This window comes from Astatotilapia calliptera, chromosome 16 (assembly GCF_900246225.1).
Source record: "Astatotilapia calliptera chromosome 16, fAstCal1.2, whole genome shotgun sequence".
NCBI classification, from domain to species: domain Eukaryota; kingdom Metazoa; phylum Chordata; class Actinopteri; order Cichliformes; family Cichlidae; genus Astatotilapia; species Astatotilapia calliptera.
In genome coordinates this window covers 26558533-26578304 of record NC_039317.1, presented here as the reverse complement: position 1 = coordinate 26578304, position 19772 = coordinate 26558533, and the positions used below count along the sequence as shown (strand labels likewise).

The 19772-nt window shown below is 39.9% G+C and overlaps 1 long non-coding RNA gene across 2 annotated transcripts in view; it reads right to left on the bottom strand.

The window, feature by feature from the left end:
- LOC113008262 (uncharacterized) overlaps positions 1–15140 on the bottom strand; it is a 44406-nt gene extending 29266 nt beyond the window's left edge. For both annotated transcript variants that reach the window (XR_003270000.1, XR_003269999.1), the window contains exon 1: positions 14740–15140. This is a non-coding gene — a long non-coding RNA (uncharacterized LOC113008262). The remainder of the gene's footprint in view (positions 1–14739) is intronic.
- Between the last annotated feature and the right edge of the window lie 4632 nt (positions 15141–19772).

Genomic DNA, 19772 nt, shown 5'->3' with positions numbered 1-19772 from the left:
TCTCTACTTTACTCATGAGGTTTAGCACAGAGAAAATGGCAGTTTCATTTTTGCGTGATAGTACGGTGGCCCTGAAGGGCTAAACGGACTACAACTCAAGAAAACACCAGCAATAAGAAAAATGCTGCAAAAGCACACAATACACAGAAATAGGAAAAACAAAAACGGAAAAAGGAAAAAAGAAAACAGAAATAGGAAAAACAGAAATAGGAAAAAACAGATTTTCAAAAGCACAAGGGAAGTGTTTCTGGCGAGACAATAACATGACGGACCAGTTGCAGGAACCAAAATATGCTAAGAATTGCGCTAGGAGACACTTAAACGAAGTGGAGGATCAATGGGTTTTGTGAGGAAAGATAAGATGAGAGGTAAGTGTGTTAGCCTAACTATTAGCCTAAAAATCAGTATTATATGAATCATGAGATTAAAACACACTTACCTAGCATGTTTTGGTTCCTGCAACTGGTCCGTCGGGTTATTGTCTCCCCAGAAACACTTCCCTTGTTCTTTTGGAAATCTGTTTTTTTCTATTTCCATTTTTGTTTTTTCTATTTCTCATTTCTTTTTCTCTATTTACATTTTCTTTTGTACCATTTCCGTTGTGTTTTGTGTGCTTTTGCAGCGTTTTCCTTATTGCTGGTGTTTTCTTAAGTTGCAGTCCGTTTGGCCTCTCAGGGCCACCGTATGATAGAGCTTTAAACTGTATTTGTGGATAGCAACAGTGTTCACAGACAGTGATTTCATAAGTGTTTCTGGGCCCATGCAATGATTTCCATAACAGAATCATGCCTGTTTTTAATGGAGCGCAGCATTATTCTGAAAATGTTGCACAATTTGTAGACTTGCAAGTCATTGCATTCTGTGTTCATATATATTTTAAACAGCATCTCAACTTATTGGAGTTGGGGTTATACTAGTTCTCTATATTTGACTCCTAATACTTCTACTCTTGATGCAACATTGACTTGAATCTGGGCTGTCTTGTTGATTAGTAGTGCATTACATACATTTGGTTTATAGATGAGCTTCACTTTCTCCCTTTTTCACTTTCTCCCTTTCTCTCCACCAGGTTTTCTTCAGCATCACCTCAAATTTTCATTGTTTGTATCTGCAGCCAGTAGATTTTCCCCCCATTCAATATTTTTATATCTGACAGCTGCCAAAGCCTTTCTAGAACCAAACCCAAAAAAATGAAGTAAAGCAGAGAAACGTCTGAAAACACAAGGTCCGTGCCCATGTCATTCTTCTGAACTCCAGATTAATCGTCCAAAGAAAACACGTTCCACTTCTCTCTTCATCATCTCAAATCTCACAGCCAAAGAATGTTCAGTTGTTTATATCATCATTTCTAAGTGATGAAACTTGTAAACTGGAGCACATTCTTTGCTAACACACTCACATTCAGAAATAATATTATGAGAAGAAATATGCTCTAGGTACTCTCCTAACCAAGTACTGGTGGAAAGTAAATTCTTTTGTAGCTTCAAAGGTTCTATGATATGCTGCCTGACAAATAAATTCCCTGTGGTATGCTTCACTTTTTAATCTTTTCAATGATACTCATGAATATTTATTACAGGCATTAGTGCAAAGTGAGACATGTGCTATGATATTATACATAGAGTCAGATTTCTCTATCATGTCTCTCTCACTCTGCGGTAAACTGAGTTTGAGTTTGTAGGCTGTGGGAACAGAAATGAATGTCTGTCTCTATGTGTGTTAGCCATGCTCCACAATACAACCACTTGGCAACCATTTGTTTTGAGTCTTCCTATCACAGACGAGTTATGCTCATTGGTGCAGAATGATTAAGACTGACTGTGACATGTTGACAATTTGTTTGTGTTTATAAATTAGACGACAACTACTTGCAAACCTTCACCAACACCAATCTGTCTACAAATGACCCCAGTTTGTAGACAGTGGTCTGAGGTGGACCACAATTGTTTGGAGACAAGTTGCCTTCAACCAGGCACCTTCTGCATTTGCCTTCAGGTTAAAAGCAGTTGAGGGTGTTGCATGCTGAGCAACCAGGTTGTGACTGCAACTACTTGCAATCGGTTGCTGAATCCAGAAGGATAGTTACAGGGTGGATGCTGTCCTTGTATTACTTTAGTGTGAAAGAGCAAAAAGTGGGAGAAAATTGAAGGTAGGTAAATTTTCTTGAGTATATAGTTATTTAACATGAATATGAAATTACTCCCAGCTCTGCAACCTTTTCCCAAAAAAGTTCCCTTAGAACTAAAAAGTAAAACAGGTTTCTCTGTCAGCACAGAGTGTTTGTGTCTTGGTGCACTTCTAGCAACAATAGTGAGACTGGTGTCACTTTCAAGTCACATACAGAAACTTGACATCACAGTGTATCACACCGGGTACACCTATAAGCATGCTTTTACTGCCTGAATCTAACCACAAACAGCAAGTGAAAGTTAAGTAGCAAAGCATGGCATAAACCGCAGTCTGCAGGTTCTCACTATCAGTTATAATTATTATAATTGTCAGTTGCAACTTCATAGTATTCATAGAATATTCATGGATGGTTTTCAAATTAAGTAAACCTACCAGATCATCGGCTTGGTTAATGTCAAGCTTTTTGAAGAAGAAGAAGAAGAAGAAGAAGAAGAAGAATTTTCTACTGAAAAGACGAATGAGACTTTATTTGAAATGTAATGTAATGTAAATGTTATGAAAACGTGTCTATTTAGTATGTCCTAACCCAGTTAAGGAAATTGGCATGCTATTCACGATCGCAGCCTGAGTTGGGTGGGTTTTGTACTTCCTTTTTTACTTCGGTACCATGCAGCACCATCTTCCACATTTTCCTAAAGGGACTTCCAATGTGTCCAAGTGTAACACTATGGGTTCCTTACCAGGCAAAAGAGTTGAAAGATGGTGTGAGTAAGAATGCGTTGGCTCAACATGTCTTGCTCTTCTCTGAAGACATCAGTCTTTCAGCTATGCTAGCCCCCAAGTCAGGTGCCAGGCAGACTGTTCATCCAGGCCAAGTTACACTCATTGCTCCTCTACTAACACATTCCAGTTTAAAGTCCGGGCAACGTTCAAAGGAACCAGGCAATTACAGTGCAGCCGCCTGCGTCACTTTTTTGTTTACTTCCAAAATGTTCTGAAGTCTTTAAGCCTTTTGAAGTATTTTCCTTGTGCTAGGGGCTCCTATTTCTCTCAGGGTAGGAAACTAGCTGTGAGCAATGTGCAAAGGTCCAGATGTGTGCCATATTACCAACTCACTCCTGACTGGGCTGCAGTTTCCATTACAGTCACCTTGACAGAGGGATCATACAATGGTCACATGTGTTGAGCGTGTGAGAACTGTTGAAATCTGTTTTCACACAGATTTTATCCCCCAAAAATCACAAAGGTAAGAAAAAAACAATAAAAAGAAAATGCAATTAAGCTGCTGGAGTACTATAGTGATTTATGGTAAGTATAAAAAACAGTGATGTTTGCACTACAAATGTTTCTGTCCTGCAGAGGTGTTTGGCAGTCTACTGAGGTTACCCTACTGTGGATTATTATGTGATCAAACAGTTCTGGGAACAAGTCCATAAAAATAAAAAGCCTTGCCCGATTTAAATTTGGCCAGTCTTCTGTTCAAAGGTCATCTTTATGGAATGTCCAGACAGCTTCCAGCACATCTGTACCTTTAGATCTCTCCCTGGCAGTCCCGTCCTGACCACATGCACCGTGGCCTCTGAGATTTCACCACAGACCTCAAAGTTGTGCAGAAATCAACCAACTTTTCTCTAAGACTAGTCTGAATTTCATGTAGTGGATCATTACTGATGGTGAGAGTTTGCAAATTTTGCAGGTGGTCAACCAAGCACTCTTTAGATAAGGATTTTTCAAGCCAGAACACAGCATGTCACAGGGAAGACTGAGACCAGAAGTATACTCTTCATTATTTTCTTCTCGACGTATATTGGTTGGCGCACTGTGAATCCTTCCTCTTAGGGTCAGGCAGTGCCAAGCTTTCCCACCAACCTAATACATCAGATTTGCTTCTCAGTGACTTTTTTAAACTTTCTCAAAATCAAATTCAAGTTGAAGAACACAAAAGAAGAGATTCACTGCGATATAACACCAGAGAGCAGGACAACCACTACAAATATAAAAATTGTCCAGAGGTCAATGTGAAGATGAGCTTGAATTAGAACGTTAAGTTTTTTTTATTTTTATGGGTTTATTCTTCAAATACTTGTGCAAATGAAATATGAGTCTGTATGAGTTGATTTAGTTGAACTAGATATTTTATTAATTTATTATAAATGAGGTCGGTATACCCAGATAAATCAGCAGATGTACTTTGCAAATTATTACAATTTCAGATTTTTCAGGAATCATTGAGTTACTTCTATTGAATACACACAAAAACTTGCATTTTGCTCCAGCACAGTTATGTACTCAAATACAAGTATAACCAATTTTCTTCTGAATCTCAAATACAGTGCTTTAAGGCTAATAAAGGTAGCCTTAATGTTCCTCCAAATGGCACTATGCATTTATTGGTTTAAGCTTCCTCCCAGCTGGACATGCTTGCGCTACTTCCTCATCAAGGCTGCCAGGAAGGATGCTAATTAGGTGCCCATCCAAACTCAACAGGTTGCTTATTGTAAAAGCAGCATATATTCCTTCCTTGCTCACAACCTTTCCTGTTCTCGGGACAGGCAGACCGTCTGTGAATAAACATCATGATCGAATTCTCACTCCCTAGACCTCATCACCATGACAAAGCTGGAACATACTGTAGACCTGGTGATAAACTAAAGAGGAGCTATTCTACTTTTCTCGATTCTCTTCATAGATCTATTGTTCAAATGATCATATTACACATGATCAAAGCTTTCAGTAAGTTAACAGACTGCTCCAAACATTCAGTTTATCTCAGTTTTTTCTAGTTTTGGATGCATGTGATGTCATAATCAGAATCAGAATCAGAATGGGTTTATTGCCAGATGTTGAGGTTTACAACATTAGGAATTTGCTGCGGTGCTTCAGTGCAAACAATAAGAATTAAAGTGCCATGTAGAAAGAAAGATATGTGCATGAGATATACATTAGATATATACATGAGAATAAGAATTAAGAGTGCTACGTAGAAGGATATATACATGAGTGCAGGTGGTGATCAGTGCCAGACATAGATAGAGGATATTCCTCGTATGGCCATTTCAGCCACATAAGCAACACCTTCCTGCAATTCTTTTTTTCTTGAGAAAGAGAAAAATATTCACATAGAGCACAGTTCATAGATTGTCTTGAGGCAGAAATTACTAAACACTGAAAGCCACAATCACATCATTTACAAGAGGCAGTCACATCTCTGGTGTTTCTGGTTGTGGGTAACAGTATCAGCAGGCTATGCAAGATAGCCCAGATGCCTTTGTCTGTTATGGGAATGCTTTAGGAACTTATGGCAAATTATATAATCTAGCTATTGTGTTCTACTCCTGTCCCAGGGTCTACAGGTAGTTCCTTTCACCTTAGGTATCCAGGAGCCATCTACAGTGGTTGCTACAAGTATGTTTACCAAATCAAGCATAACATTAGTTCAGACATGCCACAAAGTGAAACTCAACTGTAATTTCAGCAAATCAGCCGATACCCTCCTACACATAAAGTTGTCGCATCTCATTCAGTGTGCGCCATTTAACTTTCCATACCTGCAGTTTCTACACCCCAGGTCATATACAGAGGTCTCAACGATTCTGTCTTGGCCTTAAAAACAAAAAACAAAAACTAATTTTATGTTCCTTTTACATATTTCATGCCCTGCAAAAAAACGAAATAAACAAAAGTGATATGGCTTCTTTGAGTAATTTGATCTAGACGATTACTTTTTGGAAAAACATTGCTATGTCACTTTTTTCCACCAGACACTATTTGTTGTTTGTTTTTTGGTCTGCACATAATTGCTGAACATTATGTGCAGCAACCCATCCCCACCCTAGCTCTTCCTTTCATCTTGTGTCTGAATCGGTGTCATATCTGTTATCACTGATGCCTGCACATGGAAGGGTGCAGAGGTGTGGTCTGCTCTCCTTTGCTTTCCATGTCTGCACGTGAGAAGGTGGAGAGGTCACCAGAACTGAGTCATAATATCAAACATGAATTACTGCAGAGGGTTTTTTTTTTTACTTTTGATCTCAGATATGAAGAAGACAGATGCTTCTTCTGCTGATAAGCAACACAAGCACAAAAGGTTTTACTCTGCTTACAGGTCGCTTCAGCTGAAAGAATTATTTTCTCCCATGATAACTCTTCTTTCTCCTGTGAGGTGACAGACATTTGCTCATAAACACTTTGTTAGCCTATAGGAGGCCCCCCGCCCCTGGCCAGTTCAGGCTAGCTGCTCTCAGCGAATGAAACCAGAGAAATGGCAATGCTCATGGGAGCAGGGTTAGTGACTCAAAGACAACCATTCACGAAGAACACACTCCTCTCAAGGGTGTAAGTCATACAAGTAGCACACATTCTCTGTTGTTACCTACATGGAGTTATTACTATGGACACTTTGATTGATTATTTTAGAAAGCTTAGTAAACAATACCTGACTTTTATTGACTTTTGAGAGGCTGCAGTTTGTTTAAAATGTCATGCATTCATCATTTTTGGACATTGGCTGCATTTTCCCTCATATTCAGTCCAGTCCATTCCTGACCATTTTCAAAGGAATGTTTTTTTGTTCATTAAGCCACTTAACACTGACCTATGAATCATTCATGTATAAAAAAGCCTCGTAACTCAATAGATGAACAAGATAAACTTTTAAATAGCTGCTATCAGCATGTCCTAAAAACACATCATTTGTTCTATTATTTATTTTATTTATTCATATAGCGCCAAACCACAACAACAGTCGCCTCAAGGCACTTAATCCTATTAGGTAGACCCTACAGTAATGCATACAGAGAAAAACACAACAATCATATGACCCCCCATGAGCAAGCACTTTGGCGACAATGGGAAGGAAAAACTTCCTTTTAACAGGAAGAAACCTCCAGTAGAACCAGTTTCAGAGAGGGGCGGCCACCTGCACTCATTACTTTAGTTGAATGGTACCTAAAACTAAACAGTTTGACAGGAATAAAATAATATTTTTGCGCTTACAAGGTGATTCCCAAAGAGCTATTGGCGCAAAACTTGACATATATCAACATGGTGTGCAGTGAGTGCTTGGAAAAATATAAGTAAACTGGAGAAGTGGAGAACAAAAGCTTCAGGTTTTAAAAAAATATCTACAGTGCCGTAAGTTTTCAGCATGACGATGATCCCAAACACACTTCCAATGCTATAAAAGTAACTGTAAACAACACTATCAGTCATGGATTGGCCTCCCCAGAGCCTGGACCTCGACATTATTGAAGCGGTGTGAGATCATCTTGGCAGAGAACAGATCAAAATGCAGCCAACATCAACAGAAAAGCTTTAAATTTCCTTTAAGACACCTGGAAAACTATTCCTGAAGACTACTTACAAAAATTACAGGCTTGGCTGAGAGAGTTCAGTTCATGTTTCAATAAATCACTGCACCCATTTCCCATTTCCTAGGGTATATCAAGACTTTTAAACTGTAATGCATAAAGTTCTGTTATATACCATTTGAGTACCACACACACATATTAATGAAATACTTAAATTCAATAATTGTATAAAAATAAAAATTATATAGTTAACCATCAGCTGTTCCATAAAATAATTTATTAAAACTGCAAGTCTAAATTTTCCTTTTAAAATCCTCTTTCTCGCCTGTCTATTCAGATAATGGCTCAGCTATTGTTGTGGCTACAGCAAATCATGTAAAGGCCTTAATCTAGCTATTATCATAATCTGGATTTTCACCGCAATCAAGTTGTTTGTGAATGTCCCGTGTGAATACTGCTTTTAAGCAATATTCTCATGTTCGACTGAAATAACCCCGCCGCCTGCTGCCTGTCCCCTGCTGCCCTTCCAAAATAACATCACACACTAATCAATATGAATGCTAAAACACCATAATCTCCACCACCACTCCCTCCCTCCCTCTCTCTCTCTCTGAGTGCTTTCTCTGGGCATCCAGTGCTCACTTGTCAATGTCCTGCACCTCACGTGGTCGTTTAGCACACATTTAACACATTAAACAATTAGGCTCTAACAGAGGCTGACACCCCCTCACTCCCCCTCCACCCATGTTCAACAGTGGAAAAGCACATATGTCAGAGTGCACGCGGGCAGAAAAGGAAGCAACAGCATGCTGAACATAACCATGGTAGATGGTTAAAGGCAAACATACATGCACAATGCCCACAGTTTATGAGCATTAAATTTACCAAACAAAGTGGGAACAGGCAGGCCTGGGGACAGGTGCAAAGGGGTGGGGTTGGCTTGGTGGAGGAGAGGGAGGATGAGGAGAAGGGAATAAGCTCTCAAAAAATATTTAAATTGTACATTAGCTTCAAGTCTATTCACTATAATGAGTGGAATTAATTATAGCTGTCATAAAAACACACACTGGCTTCAATAAAATTAGCCAAAGCACAATGTGTGTCGTAAAATGCCAGAGATGTACTGTTTCTGCATATTTTAAACACACAAAAATAAAGTCTTAATGCTTTCATGATACAGTTTCTCATTAATATGCTCCTCTTTTGCAGTGCGGATGGCGTCCGAGCTTCTGGTCCCACCAGCTGCCAGCAGTGTCACAGGGTTAGTGGGCCCTTGAGCCACACAGATAATCAGCTTTATTAGTGCTGCCGCTAAAACCAATTTAAGAGCAGACTAGAGGGATCAGACGGGCCAGCTGTCCACACCAGCGCCTCGGCAGGCACCCTGGCCCCGGCCCACAGAAAACACCAAAACAACAACAACTGCGAGCGCTGCCAATTCAACTGTGTGAACAGGCTTATTACCATATTTGCAACCCTGGCCCAGATCATGAAAATAAAGCCACACACATGACAAATTCTGTTATTCTCGATACATTTTGGTCAATGCTTATTTAAAGTGTGATTATTTTGGTTGATTTTTTTATATTCCAGGTTTTTCTGGTTTCAGTTTGGCCACGATTCAACCCATTTTATTCTCTCACACATCGAGTCAGTGTTCCTGGTATTTCCACACGGCACCTGAGTCATCAACACAGCAAAACATCCTCACCTCATTAACGACCCTCTGACCCCTACAGGGACCAGCCTCATTACCTCATTGCGTTTCCTGTCTACCTACAGTCTATCTCCCAACTTGCCTTCACTGCTAATTACAGAGTGGCGAAAGGAGGCTAACTCCATATTAGTCAGGCCAACACGCTTTACAACACGCTCCAGGCACGATTTTAGCCTTACATCACGTTTGTGTCTGGGTTGACGAAGAGACAGAGGACGTTAATCTGGCCTGGTCACAGTTTTAGTCACAGTTGCATCCTTTACACAGCCCCAGATCTCGTCTGTTCAGACAGAGGTTTCAAGACCAGATTAGCCGCAAAATAACAAGTGAAAACAGGAAGAAGAAATAGATGGTCTTGCCAATAGCAGGGCACCAGGACAGTAGAGAGACTCTCTCACAAGTGCCTCAGTAATCTGTTTCAGTCAAAATCAATCATGAAAAATTCTTGGTAAATCTGGGATATTAACAGGTTGTCTAGTGTTTAGAAACCTGTGCTGTCTTTCTTAAATTTGTCTTTAGAAATGACCATAACATCACCATTAAACATTAGGTTAAGTGCTTTAGGTTTCAGATTGTGTGTCATAGAAGATGTTCACTAGCTTAAATGAATTCTGTACACTCAGGCAATTAGCATTACTTGTGTTTCTATTCATGAATGAAGCAACCCCTCCCCAGCTAAGCTGAAGGTGACACCTAATTCCTAGTCCTGAAAAGATCTGTTTTGCCAAATGTAAGTGTGTATGGTAAAAAATGTTCTAATGTTTTAATCAGTGGACAGATGCTTTACAATTAATGCTACTCCTGCTTTTGTTAAGGATCTGCAGAAAATAAATGTGAAATTTGCATCTCGGTTCAATGGTAATATAAGCTGCTTTGATATTAGAGTTGAAATTACAATTGATATAAGAGCTGATGTCAGTTTAAAGGCAGTAAAATGTAGGTTTTTTCCAAAGATTTTTGAAAAGGTGTGAAAAATACAGACAATTCCACACCCACTATACACCGTAAAAAAATAAAAAAATCCCAAAAAAACCCAGTAATATTCCGGCAGCTGGGGCGCCAAAATAATACCAGAAAATGACTCCATCCTGGTACTAGCAAGTTGTACTTAATAAAGTAAGTGTAGCTGACGTTTTACTTTGTTTACTTTGCTTTGTGACAATCCTTCAATATCTGCCAAAGTAAGCACTATGTTACAGTTTTTCTCAGTCGCTTTGGTGCGTTTCTCAGAACACCATTAACATTTGCAATTAGTGCAAACTGCAAAACCTAGTGGATAGCCTGCAAAAGCACGTCACATGCACAGAATTGATTATCCATACCTCAAAAGCAAGTATCCATGTCAACGAAACTGTCAGTGCCATCAAAATGAAAAGTCTTGACACCATCTTTATGAACAAGATAGTCAAATGGCATTGTCATGTTTCCACTATGACAGTTTATAATTTCAGTGTTTCCCATTGCAAAAACAATTGGTGACACCTGAAAATGCTGACGACAGCACTATGGCCTACCTGTACAGCCATCTGAAATGTGCAGTAAAGTCACTGTAGATGTTATGGGAGTCTTGGGAGTAACTAAGACACTGAATACGTACGTTTCACATTTCCATTGTGTAGAAGTGTTTGTAATCCTACAGAATTGTGCAAAAGAAAAATATGCTACAGTCACTTGTTCACTGTAGAATACATGTAAACATAAAATCACCCATTTGGTAGAGCCTCCTCATGAGTGACAGCTGTAATTCACCTGAGATCAATTGTTCAATTTCGGAGACATTTCCAGGAAAAATGATACAGAAAGGTATAGGATTTGCTTGACAGATGGCCAATATTTGGCATGTGATAACTAGTTCAACAATTTTGTGTGTGATGACTTAAGCAATGGATGTATGACTATTCGTTTTATTGGGAATGACTATTTAGCATCCATAGGTATGATTACTTTTGACTGACATGACATAAGCAAATGGAAATGTCAGAAAGCAGCAGGGAAATGTATGGAAGCAACTGATTCATGTCCAAAATCATTTGCAGTTTGTTCAGAGAGAGGAGAAATTGCTACTATGATGCGCACAAATGACTGAGTGTTGTGGAGGTTGAACTAATAGTTATGAGAATTTCAATTCTGATCTGAGAAACGCACCAAAGCGACTGAGAAAAACTGTATATGCATATCTGTCAGGAACCCACAGGAATCTACAACTTCAGTTACATATGAACACCTGATAAGTCCCAGAAGGAATGCAGCATTGCATGGCATCATGTGAATGATCTACGTGTGGGTCCATGCACACACACAGAGAAGCCTGTTTTTCAGTGTGTGTCTGTGTGGATGTGTAATTCTGCATGTCCAAGCATGCGGACTTTTCTTCAGCTGCAAGTGTGCATGGCATATATTTAAATATATATATATATATATATATATATATATATATATATATATATATATATATATATATATATATACATACATAGATAGGTGTGTGTGTGTGTGTGTGTGTGTGTGTGTGTGTGTGTGTGTGTGTGTGTGTGTGAGAGAGAGAGAGAGAGAGAGAGAGAGAGTGATCTGTGTGTGATCAAGAGCATAGATCGCACTTAATGTGCAATTAACGGCTGTTTAAACAGCCTCCGTAAATGTTTAATGGTGCAGCCTGTACACGATTGAAAGAGAAGCATTGAAAGAGAATGCAAAAACAGGCCACCAGGGGCCTCAAGGGCCCCCCCTTGACTTACATTTAATGTATGGAAGAAGGCAGTCATTATCAGCCTTACAATGACACAATTCACTCTGGTTGTGTGTCCAATATCCCATTTGGATTGTATCAGGGCCCCAGTCCTGCCGATGGCTATCTAATTGGAAGAGTTAATCAAGAGCTAAAGTCAGAAGAATTGAAGTGTTTGTGCCTTTTCTTTCAAAGACTGATTCCTCTACAAATCCAGTGGAGCAGAGCCAGAAGAAAGGTTATGTTCAGACTGGATCTAACAGAAAAAACAGAAGATGGGGTTTTTGGTTAAATCTTTGGTATGACTCTTTCCATTTTGAGCTAATATTTCTGTGCTTTAGCTTTTCCTCCCCATCATAGCTCAGAAGTAGTCTGATAAATTGTTTCCAGAAAAATTAAGAGAATGCATGTATGATGTGTTTTTTATTTATTTTATTTTTGTTATTTTAATGATCTTGACCTGCAAAGTGTGAAGCACAATGTTTCAAATTTTTATGTTCAGATAAGCTAAGGCTAGAAACAGCTTTAAATGCTTTAAATGTTTAACTTTAAACATGGTTTTGAGGTCAAGACAACTTCTTTCCATATGAGTGTTTTAGACAATTTTCTGAAATAATCTTCATGTATCTTAATACATCAGTAAACATGTAACATTTGTGTTTACTATTTTGTAATCATTTAGTCTATCTAGTAGCCCTTAAATATTTACTGCCAAAAGCTACCAAGAGAACCTGTTTGTCCAAGGCACTACTGATAGCTGGAATTCAAGAAAAGCATGATATTTTTGGAAGTAACCAAGAAGCACTGAGATTTCTCTCCCTTCTCTCCCAGCTCTCACCTCTCTTCCTGTGTCTAAATAAAGGTGAACTTGAATCATACAACTTCGGCTGCATGCAAACAGCAATAACCTTGTCCTTCATTTGTCATTATCACTGGGAATTTGTGTGGCTGTTAAGTCTGACATCATTAGCCATTTACAGCTCCAAACGCTCTTTCAGTTCCCAAAGGTAAACACTGACGTACCATGCATCCATCTATTGACTTTCTTAACTGCTTGGGCAGGAACCTACCCCAGCTGACATAGGTAGCTGCACCCTGAACAGTTTGCCAGTCTACCGCAGACCCAATACACAAGGACAAATCCCCATTCACACCTACAGCACATTTCACATCAACAGTTAACCTAAGAAGCATGGATTCATATTGTGCAAGGAAGTAAACATACCTGGAGATAACACAAGTGTTTGAGTCACGAGTTTGAGCCATTACACTGCCATCCCATTAAAATAATTTCTGTTCCAATTAAATGATCACTGAGGTCTAAACAAAGACACAAAAGCTAAATAGCAAAGTTGTTTTGTGAAGTTGGGTTGGTTTACAGTATAATGATGTGCTATTGCTATAAAGGTTACTTTCTGCTGCTCCCTTGACACTAGGGGTCACCACAGCAGGTAGCCCTGCATGTTTATGCTGGAAGACTTTTACATCAGCTAGCCTTGCCGACATGACCCCATGTTTCTGTTTGGAGCAAACCACCAACATTTCACTTGCCGCTTCACTATGGAGCACCAAACATACACTTAAGGACATCGCTATGGTAACTCTAATATAAACACATTAGCACAGTTATAAAGGGAATGAGGGTTAAATGCTGAGGATCCCTGATGAACAGAGACAAACGGCATCATGTAACAGAAAGAAGATTCTCAAGAACTGAGCAAACTTCAGCCAAGAAAACATCTGATAGTGAGTAATTTCAGCCACAGAGTGTGACTCAAGATCCTGATGCTAATTTTAATTTTCACAATGAAGCCTTGGTCTGTGGAAGATTTATTTATTTATTTAAAACTGAGCTTATACTATGCACATTAACAGTGCTGATAGAAAGCTGGTGATGCTGAAAATGACCAATCAATAGTTTTAGGGGTATCAAAAAAAGATGAGAGTGCGATCCATCACAGGAGACTGTCAGACCGTAAATGGGTCGATACATCAGCGTGCAGAAACCTTGCTGTGTGCTCAACACGCCACAACTTTCTTATAAGCTGTGAATGCAAATTAAATTAAACAGTCTTGTCATTATTGTCAGATATAGTACAAAAATGTATTTTAATTCAGATTCCCACAGGTGCCAGCGTTCACTCTATGTAAACTTTGTCATCAATACAGGGATACTATTTATACTTCTTAATACCAGTTGTTTCGTACAACATGAAAGTAAAAATAGGCCCTCTGGCCATTGCTTCTGAGCACAAACACACACAGGGCCAGTAGTGTGTGGAGCACAGTGACTGGTGCATTTAAGAGGGCAGGACTCCCTCCACTCAGCGCTCTAGGGGAGCACAGTGATTTACTGTTCCTCTCAGCGGTGCTATAAACGCTGCTCCATTCCTTAATGAGCCACTGACATGCCGCATGTTTCCAGCGTGTTTTCCTTTGGCTCAGTGGGGACGGCTGCCTGATTGCTGGCCCCATTAAGAGGGCATTCCCACTGACACCAGCGCATGCTTTCAGCCATACGCACTCAGGCATTACAAGCAATCAACTAAGGCTGGGTAATAAGGGGTGTCTATACAGCACCTGCTGTGCCACTGGTTGAAAACAGAGCCAGAAGGTGATGCATGCATTCAGACAACTTAGCATTATTAACAGTGTATTCCAGTCATAAGAGGCCAGAAAGGCACTTAGTCTAGCAACAGTAACCAACTTATATCTCCTATAATGACATGATTTGATGGCTCGTTTCAATTTTTTTAATTTATTTTTTTCTGTAGAATCAATGCAGTGGCTCAGGTCTGCATTGGTCAAACCAGCACTTAACACACTATGCATACTGCTATGAAAAGAATTCCACTCACCGGGTATGTGTTGAAACCCTAAGTGCTGCTGCTCCAGTGTTTTTTATAATCCGGTGGAGTTGAAAAATAGCTAAAGGAAAAGAAAAAATCTTCCTTGTGAAACCTGCCTCCAAACACACACAGTCCAAGAACTTGCCACACAGCCACTCTAGAAGCCAATCCAGCAGAAAGACAGGTGGTGACTGACTAGCAGCTGCCAACACAACAGCTGATACCCAATATCTGCTCACCGCAAGTTGCAGCTGGACCAATGGGATGTAGCAACAACCGTTGCTGGGTCAGCTCAGGTTTATGCTAAAGCCCAAGACTTCACTCTGAGGACCACAGATCCCAGTGTGCTCCAGTTTGTCACTCCTGCGTGACCAAATCCTCTCTCTAGGTCTGTCTGGACCTGCCATGCAGAGCCGCCAGTCCCAAGGATGCTGTCCAGACAGCATACGACTCTCGCTCACGCTCTCCTCATAAGGCTGGATTACTCTTTAACCACCTGGCCAGAAGCAAAGCACACTGAGCAAGTTTAAAATCTGTCTACTGTGAATGTAGTCTATTCGAGAAACACATTTTCTATAAATCTGAAAACTAAAGAGCATTCCCTATAAATATATTATGTGTACAGTAATTTGTGTTATATTTATATGTGAATATCTCAGGTTTTCCTAGTATCACACTTGTATGCACTTTATGTATATCAGCTTTTTCTAGCCTATGCAAATAAAAAAGTGTAATTAAATAAAGCTATTAAAAGCAATAACTAAAAAAAAGGAACACAGGGCACATGAATTGTTGTTTACTATGATGCAGAATTGGTAAAATGTAAAAATCAACTGAACAAGCATTAAGAGACAGAGAGCAGGGTTTTTGCCTTTGCGCTCACAGTACATGAGCTAATCCACCCTTTTACAGACGGGCTGCTGCTTTGTCTATTTTACCTTTACATATTTTAGAGTTAAACAGCTCACCACGCAAGCCTGTGACACCTTTTCAAAAGTTCTGAAGCTACATTTTTGTCCCTCAGAGAGATTTAATCACACTTATGATGTCTCTCCCCCAGAAGGACAGATGTTGGATCTCTTCCCACTGTGCATCTTTAGGAACCACATTTAAATTAATAAAACCCAGCAGGAAAACATCTTCTGACTCTGGTCAATAAAATATGATGTGCAGCTGTTTACACTGAAACAAGTACTGTTCAGGTTCAGTAGAAAGCAATAGCAATAATCAGCTGCAACTGGGCATCTGTCACAGACGTTTTAACAAAGTAAACTTTTGTTTGCAACTTGAAATCTTCTGCCCGGTTTGTGTAAATGTAGTTAGTAACATACTCAAAAAGTCAGACTTCACAGAAGTTTTAGATTTTTCCTCTATTAAACATTTTTTTATGTTTAAATTGGTTAGAATGTATCTAAATGTTAACCAGATGTTAATGTGAACGACTCAAGATGAATTAATTAAAAAGAAAAAAGAAAGAAAGCAAAGAAATCAAAGAATGTGAAGTTGGTGCGCCAAATGCTTCAGTGTCTCCTATCAAGAAAACCGCCAGTATGTCACAAACTACACATACAGACAAATAAGGAAGACTGATATGGCTTCACATATGATTTAAATAGAGACCACATTAGAGAGAAAGCAAAACAAATAATGTGTCTCAATTCGCATGCTTCCGTTGGTATGCTTTCATGTTGTACAGTACATGGCTTTTGGTAGTGTTGCCTTTCATCCAACATTGTCAAGACGACCTGCTGAAGTTCAAAGCAAGCATCAGAATGGGGAATAATGGCGATTTAAGTTACTTTGAACATAGCATGGTTGTTGGAGCCAGATGGACTGGTTTGAGTATTTCAGAAACTGCTGATCTGCTGTGATTTTCCCACACAATCATTTCTACATACATACCTTCTGATGGCTGCTTCCACCAGGATAACATATTTGCTTGGTCTCCCCTGTCTTTCTGCTATGTAGTTAAGATGGCAACCACTGGGAGTGCAAAACGTGTACAGTACTACAGTGTCAGCGTTTTGAGTACACAATCTGGGTGCTTGTAGATCACTTCATGTTATCTTATTTAATAGTGTGAATGTACAGGGTGGGCCATTTATATGGATACACCGTAATAAAATGGGAATGTTTGGTGATATTAAAGTCCTGTTTGTGGCACATTAGTATATGTGAGGGGGCAAACTCCTCAAAATGGGTGGTGACCATGGTGGCCATTTAGAAGTTGGCCATCTTGGATACAACTTTTGTTTTTTCAATAGGAAGAGGGCCATGTGACACATCAAACTTATTGGTAATGTCACAAGAAAAACAATGGTGTGCTTGGTTTCAACGTAACTTTATTCTTTCATGAGTTATTTACAAGTTTCTGACCACTTATAAAATGTGTTCAATGTGCTGCCCATTGTGTTGGATTGTCAATGCAACCCTTTTCTCCCACTCTTCACACACTGATAGCAACACCGCAGGAGAAATGCCAGCACAGGCATCCAGTATCCGTAATTTCAGGTGCTGCACATCTCGTATCGTCACACCATAGACAATTGCCTTCAGATGACCCCAAAGATAAAAGTCTAAGGGGGTCAGATCGGGAGACCTTGGGGGCCATTCAACTGGCCCATGATGACCAATCAACTTTCCAGGAAACTGTTCATCTAGGAATGCTCGGACCTGGCACCCATAATGTGGTGGTCCCAGGGAACGTGCCAGCTTCAGTGCATAAAGAGGGAAACACATCATCATGTAGCAATTTCAAATGTCCAGTGGCCTTGAGGTTACCATTGATGAAGAATGGACCCACTATCGTTGTACCCCATATACCACACCAAACCATCACTTTTGTTGTTCCAACAGTCTTGGAGGGATCCATCCAATGTGGGTTAGTGTCAGACCAATAGCGGTGGTTTTGTTTGTTAACTTCACCATTCACATAAAAGTTTGCCTCGTCACTGAACAAAATCTTGTGCGTGAACTGAGGGTCCTGTTCCAATTTTTGTTTTGCCCATTCTGCAAATTCTGTGCGCTGATCTGGGTCACCCTCATTGAGATGCTGCAGTAGCTGGAGTTTGTAAGGGTGCCATTTGTGAGTAGCTAATATCCGCCGAAGGGATGTTCGACTAATGCCACTCTCCAGTGACATGCGGCGAGTGCTACGCTGTGGGCTCTTGCTACGCTGTGGGCTCTTGCTACGCTGTGGGCTCTTGCTGAATGAAGCTGGGACAGCCACTGATGTTTCTTCATTAGTGACAGTTTTCTTGTGTCCACATTTTGGCAAATCCAACACTGAACCAGTTTCACGAAACTTAGCAAGCAGTTTGCTAACTGTAGTATGGGAGATGGGTGGTCTCGTAGAGTGTCTTGCATTGAAATCTGCTGCAATGACCCGGTTACTGCATTCACCAGATATCAACACAATTTCGATCCGCTCCTCACGTGTTAACCTCTTCGACATGTCAATGGCTGTGAACAAAGAGAAACTTGTAAATAACTCATGAAAGAATAAAGTTACGTTGAAACCAAGCACACCATTGTTTTTCTTGTGACATTACCAATAAGTTTGATGTGTCACATGGCCCTCTTCCTATTGAAAAAACAAAAGTTGTATCCAAGATGGCCAACTTCTAAATGGCCACCATGGTCACCACCCATCTTGAGGAGTTTGCCCCCTCACATATACTAATGTGCCACAAACAGGACTTTAATATCACCAGCCATTCCCATTTTATTACGGTGTATCCATATAAATGGCCCACCCTGTATTTATGCTTTCAAATAAGCAAGTATGCAAACTGAGACACAGGAGATGGTTAGCTAGCGAGCTAGCAGCTTTGCTGGATGGCCAGCAACTGGTCTGCATTAAGGATGAGTACCGGTATCGGTTCTGACATAAACGGTAGTAACCAGACCGAAAAGCAGCACACATTTTGGTGCTTTATTTCTGTGCTTTTTTTTTCTTGAGACGTCATACACTTTGGATTCTAGCCAATCATTTTACCTTTCCAAGGATAGTAGGCAGGCCCAGGTACGTACGTTCTTTTAGAGCAGAGCTAAAGATTAAAAATGCCCAAGGCGAAGCAGTCAAAAGTCTGGCTGTACTTCACAGCAAAAGATGTAAACTCAGAAGCCTGCAACAAGTGCTTAAATGTGATACTGTGCAAAGGAGGTAACACCTCAAATTTGATTAAACACCTGGCAACGCATAGTGTTTTTTTTAAAAGCCGAGGAATGCACTGTATTTGATAGCTTGCTGCAAGAGCTCATACCGAGCACATCTACTGCAGGTGTGGTGCCTGTTATCGGACCCGGAGTTAGCAACATACCCCAAGAACCCGAAGAGGAGAGTCTTGGCCCCTAGCCCTGCCAGTGTAGCAGAAATGATGACGGATAATGATGGCAGCAGCAGCCGTTCTTCTCGGTGTGAATAGCTTAATGTTGTTCGTGTGTAATTTACATTGAGTAGGCTAACCACATTATTAAATTAAAGAATATTTTTTAATCACAGCCCGAGTGATTTTTTTATTAACCTGAGGACGACAAACTCAATTTTATCTAGTCTGGGCAAACATTAGGTTGACCGATGTTGCAAGTGTAAAACTAGTGTTAAGATTAGCATTCAGGGACCTTTGTTTGGTTTGGGGATCTTATACGAGGTACCACAATTTCATCCTAACCTCTAAACTCTAATTAAATCCGAACCTCTATGAGACAACGAGAAAATAGACACTTATAAAGTTATAGTGTGTGTGTGTGTGTGTGTGCATGAGTGCATGTGACCATCCATAAATGTAGTTATATGTGTTTGTACATAATAAAAGTGTGCATGGACTCTCCGTGTGACTGTGTGTGAAAGCTTACACCTGCTGGTCCTCAGGGGGGTAATAAACACTACCATGACACATGAGGAGTTACTGTGTATTGAAATCTGAAATATGTGTCACATCATAACCAAAACACAGAACAATGCCTTTATAATTCACATGTTATGGATACTACAGGGACACAAAGGAACAAGAAGCCAAATAATCACAATATAGGCGATA